We start from the raw sequence: 5,976 nt of genomic DNA on the forward strand, positions 1-5,976 counted from the left end.
ATAATCATTTAAACACCTAAAGGGCACATTCTGCAAGCCTGCCTCCTGGCTGCCAGCAAACAACTTTTCTCTTTCCATGAGTCTAGAGTCTTCAGTTGCTCTATCTCTCCATGTCCTCATCTCTGCCTCCATTCATCGTCTTCTTCCCTGATGGTCCCAGAGTCCTCTGTTCCTGGAATGTAAGATTAATTACTCCCTCACTTTTTAATACAATTTCTACCTTTACAGTTGTGATTATCACCATGAATCATGATAACAATTACTCATCATTGAATCAAAAGAATCCTATCCCCATCTCCTTTCACCTGACCCATCTAGACAAAAAGAAAACTATTAAATGGGGATTCTACCTTCCTTGCTTACTCTGAAACTAAATGCTCTCTTGAAAACTTGTAAAACAGCCATTTTGTGCCGTTATAACACCCACCCCATTGCCTCCATTTTAGATAATGTCTAAGTTGCCCATACCTATCAACCCTGTGTACTGAGGGGATAGGCTTGATGTTTGATGTGAAGACTCCTTCTTTCTCTGTTGGTATTTTGAGCTACTACATGCATAAGCAAAGGTCAAGTTCATCAAATTGTAGCAATTTACATTTGCTTCCTGTATCAAACTTATTTATCCTCCTCTAGTCAAGTTCTGATCATCAAACCATCCAAGCTAGGTCAAATGGGCACTGGACGATGAACACTTTTCTTGTGCAATATATTTTCTTCATGATATCTTCAGTGGCTTCATATGCATGCAAAATCTGGACAATTACTTAAGAATACAGAAAAATAATTGATGCATTTGAATTACAGTGATGCTGAGGAATATTGAATATACAATGGACTATCATCAGATAAACAGATCTGTCTTGAAAGTAGTACCACCAGCAGAATGCTCCTTAGAGACAAGGACAGTGAGACTTTGTATGACATACTTTGAATATATTGTTGGGAGGACCCCATCCCTGAAGAAAGACATCATTCTTGATAAAGTGTCATTGAAAAAGAATAAGATCCTCAACAAGAAGAACTGACATTGGCTGCAACATTAGCTCAAGAATTGCAATGACTGTAATGATGGCAAAGAACTGGGTGGACTGTGTTTCCTGTGGTTACTCATAGGGTCATTGGCAAAGAACAAGGTTCTGGGAATTGATGGAATACAAATTGAAATCTTTCAGCAAACTAATGTGGCACTGGAGGCATCTTTGCCAAGAAATTTTGGAAACAGCTACTTGGTCAATTGACTGGAAGAGATCCATATTTGTGCCCATTCCAAAGAGGTGACCAAACAGAATGTTGAGATCATAGGACAATGTCATTAATATTGCATGCAAGTAAAATTTTGCTAAAGATAATTTAAAAATGGCCACAACAGTACATTGACAAGGAATGGCCACAGGTTCAAGCTAGATTAATATAAGGATGTGAAACAAAGAATATCATTGCTGACACCAGGAGGATCTCAGCTGAAATCAGAGACTATCAGAAAAATGTTTATCTGTGCTTTATTGATTATGCAAGATTTTCTATTGTGTGGATCATGACAAACTATGAAAAAAATTGTGGAGAATGAATATTTTTGAATGCTTAATTGCACTCATGAGGAACTTGTATGTAGACCAAGAAGCAGTCGTTCAACCAGAACAAGGGAACATTGAATAGTTTATAATTGGAGGTATGCACCAGGGTTGTATTCTTTCACTATACATATTCAATCTGAACACTGAGCAAATAATCTGAGAAGCTGTATTTTATGAAGAAGAACATGGCATCAGGATTGGAGCAAGAATGATTAAAAACCTGAGATATGCAGATTATACAACCTTGCTTGATGAAACTGAAGAGGACTTAAAATAATTCCTGATGAAGGAAGATTAAATACCATAGCCTTTGATATGGATTAATCCTTAATGTAAAAAACAAAAATCCTCTCTACTGGACTAACAGATAACATCAAAATAAATGGAGACAGGACTGAAGTTGTAAAGACTTCATTTTGTTCAGATCAACCATCAACACTCATGGAAGCAGCAATCAAGAAATCAGATGACATATTGCATTAGGTGAATGTGCTGCACAAGACCTCTTTAAAGTGTTCAAAAAAAAAAGATGTCAGTTTGAGACTATGGTGTACCTGACCCAAGGTATTTTCAATAACCTAATATGCATGTGAGGGTTGGACAATGAATAAAGAAGACCACAGAAGAATTGATACTTTTGAGTTATGGTGTTGGAGGAGAATATTAAAAGTACCAGGGACTGCCAAAAGAAAAAAAACAAATCTGTGTTGGAAGAAGTACAGTCAGAATGCTTCTTAGAAGCTATAAAGGTCAAACTTCATATTTTATACTTTGGAAATATTATCAGTGAGGACCAGTCCCTGAAGAAGGACATCATGCTTTGTAAAGTGAAGGATTACTGATAAAGAGGAAGCCCCCCCAAGAGATTGATTGGCACAGTGGCAGTGGCAACAGACTTAAGCATAACAACTGCAGGGTTGGTGTAGGACCAGGCGGTGTTTCGTTCTGCTGTGCCCAAGGTCACTATGAGTTAGTACCAACTTGTTGGCACTTAACAACAACAATAACAAGAGCATATTTTCTTCTATAAAGTATCTGATCAAATTATGTTTTTCTATTAACTGGACTCTTGTCTTATTGTGACATAAATAAGTGTGTTATAATATTCAAAGGGACCAGACTCAGTCACACAGAGACTGGTGGAATCCCTGAGAACACAGCTCTTAGTCACCCTTCATGTCTGGAAATGAACTCACCTCCATAGCTCAATTTTCAGCCAAACAATTATAGTTCTACAGAACCAAGAATCCATAAATTAACCCATCCACATAAAGTCAACTGATTTTTGACAAAGGACCTAAGTATATTGCATGGAGAGGACAGAGTCTCTTCAACAGATGGTGCTGGTAGAACTGGAAAGCGATATGCAAAAGATTGACGTAATACCTTTACCTCATGCCATATACAAAAACTAACTCAGCATGGGTTAAAGACCTTAATGTGAATCCCAGAATTATAAAGGCCATCAGTGAAAAAATAGGGACAAATTTGAGGGCACACACAGACTACCAAACATTGTGAAAATTACATGAACAAAATTAGACAAAACAGATGATTGGAACATATTAAGAATTAAAAACATGTGCATGAAAACACTTCACCAAAAGATTGAAAAGGGAGCCCATAGAATGGGAAAAAACCTTTTGCAATGATGCATCAGACAAGGGACTTGTTTCTAAAATCTGTAGGAAACTACAATACCTCTACAAGACAAAAAAAACCAACCCAATTAAAAATGGGCACAGGACATGAACAGACACTTCACCAAGGAGGAGATTTGAGCAGCCAACAAACATGAAGAAATGTTCACGATCACTAGCCATTGTTGTTGTTGTTGTTGTTAAGTGCCGTCGAGTCGGTTCCGACCCATAGCGACCCTGTACAGGCATTAGAGAGATGCAAATAAAAACAAAAATGAGATATCATCTCACACCAGCAATAACAGCAATGATCAAAAGAGTAGAGACAATAAATGCTGGTGAGGATGCGGGGAGACTGGGACGCTCCTAAATTGCTGGTGGGAGTGCAAAATGGTCCAGCCACTCTGGAAAATAGTATGGCACTTCCTCAGAAAGTTGGAAATAGAAATACCTAATGATCAAGTATGCGAGTCCTGCTCACACCACCAGGGTGGTGGAGACGATGCAGCTTAGAAATAAAACACAGACATAAGTTAGGGATTAAGGGAGATGGTAAGACTCATGACCTCTAGTATCAAGAGCTCCGATACATGGTTGTGTGCCATATTTATTAGCTTCCAGCCTCTACATCCCCCCCAGGATGCCATACATTACTGGCATTAAAGCAGTATTTTGACGTTATAAAGATTAAAGAAATGTTCTTAGGGGAGAGAGAAACAAGACTATAATTCAGGGATGCATGAGTAGGTTTCGAAAGAGAACAATGTAGGGTGCTGGTTATCACATCTGGTCATTGCGTACCAATCTGGCTTTCCCTCATGGCACTAGCAATAAGGAGCAGCTTTCTGCTGCCTTATGCTGTACTCCAGACGTGACTCTCTTCCTCCTGTGTCTGTCCTTGGTGGTCTCCAACAGTCCAGCAATTCCTCTTTTTGGTATTTATCTATAAGAAATTTGAGCCATAACACTAGTAGATATATACACACCAATGTTCATAGCAACACTATTTAGAATAGCCCATCAATCGAAGAATGGATAAACAAACCTTGGTCAATACACATAATGGAATATTATGCTACCTTGAAGAATAACAAGGAAGCTGCAAGCCACTGCATAACATGGATGAACCTTGAGGACATAATTCTGAGTGAAATTAATAAGTCTCAAAGGAGAGATACTGCATAGGACCATTATTGTAAAAGCGTAATAAAATGTACCCACATTAAAAGGGGAAAAATTATTTGTTGATTACTGGGGTGTAGGGGGTGGGATGAGGAGAAGGTGGATCACATGGTAGGGAATAGATACAGGGTAGTTTGGGTGCTGGGGAGGGGCAATACACAAGAAGGGGGAGGGGGATGGAAGAAAAAGGTAGATAGGAGAACATTTAGGCAGGTTTGCATGAGCTAAGTGGGACAGAGATAAATAGTGATGTATGCTCAATCTTTAAACAACAGGACACTGTGATACAGGGATTGGGGCATGGTTTAAATGGCTAAAAGAGGGGCAATAATGTTAAGATACTTGGCTGTCTTTTGAATCCTGGTTTCCCTTGCCTACTATTGTAAAATAGACACTTGAGGGGGAGAGAAAGGAATAACCAGAAACATCACCCTAGAAAGCTTGTAAGTCTGTCTTCAGCCTGTAACTGATTGGAATACCTAAAATGGCGCTAGAACTTGTCCAGTGAAAGAGGCTTCCTGTGGAGCCTTTGCATTGCATAAGACCATAGGCAGAATCCTGATCCCCATCCAGAATCCTCTGAGGTGGGAAATTTCCACTTGAAGGGACAGGCAGACCAGCCTGGAGTGGCTAGAAGAACAGAAGATACCTTTTTTTTTTTTTTTTTTAAGTTTTTTATTGTGGATTGAGTAAAAGCTTACAGGGCAGATCATCAGTTTTGCATCCAACAACTCATACACCTTGTTTCATTACAATGATTATAATCCCCTCCATGTACCATCAGTTAACAGTATTTCTCTCTATCCACTTTAGCTTTTAAAAACAACAACAAAAACACTCAGGCATATATAATAATTTACATCTCCAAAGCACACATTCTGCAAATCTGCCTCCTGGATACCAGCTCTTAGTCCCTCTCACCCATAAATCTAGAGTCCTCAGTCACTCCCCATCTCCATGACTCCATCTCTGCCTCCATCTCTGCCATCACTGCTTCTCTGGATAAGGTACTGTATTCTGCTTGTGTGCTTCTCCCTTGATAGTCCTAGGCTCGTCTATTCTGGACTGTAAGATTAACCACTCCCCTGTTTTTGTTACAAAAGTTCTACCTTTACAATTGTGATGCTCGCAATTAGTCATGATAACAATTATTCAAAATTGAATCATAAAAATCTTATTCCCATCTCTTTTCATCAGACCCATCTATACAACATAAAATCCATTCAGTGGGGACTCTTTCTTTCCTTCCATACTCTTAAACTAAACTCCCTCTTGAAACCTTGTAAGCCAGTCACTTCATTCCTTTATTGCCCCCTCATTTTAGGTAGCCAATGTCTAATTTGTCCATCCACATCTGCTCTGTGTACAGAGGGGATAGCCTTAATACTTGATGTGAGGACTCCTTCCCTCTCTGTTGGTATTCAGAGTAACTACCTCTCTGAGTATAAGTCAGGTTCATCAAATTGTAGCAGTTTACCCTTGTGTATATATCAGGGAGGAAGTCCAAAGTGCATTGAAAGAAGTGGCAAAGAACAAGGCACCAGGAATTGATGGAATAAAAATTGAAATCTTTCAAGAAA

Source organism: Chrysochloris asiatica, unplaced genomic scaffold (genome assembly GCF_000296735.1).
Source record: "Chrysochloris asiatica unplaced genomic scaffold, ChrAsi1.0 scaffold00323, whole genome shotgun sequence".
In the NCBI taxonomy this organism is placed as follows: domain Eukaryota; kingdom Metazoa; phylum Chordata; class Mammalia; order Afrosoricida; family Chrysochloridae; genus Chrysochloris; species Chrysochloris asiatica.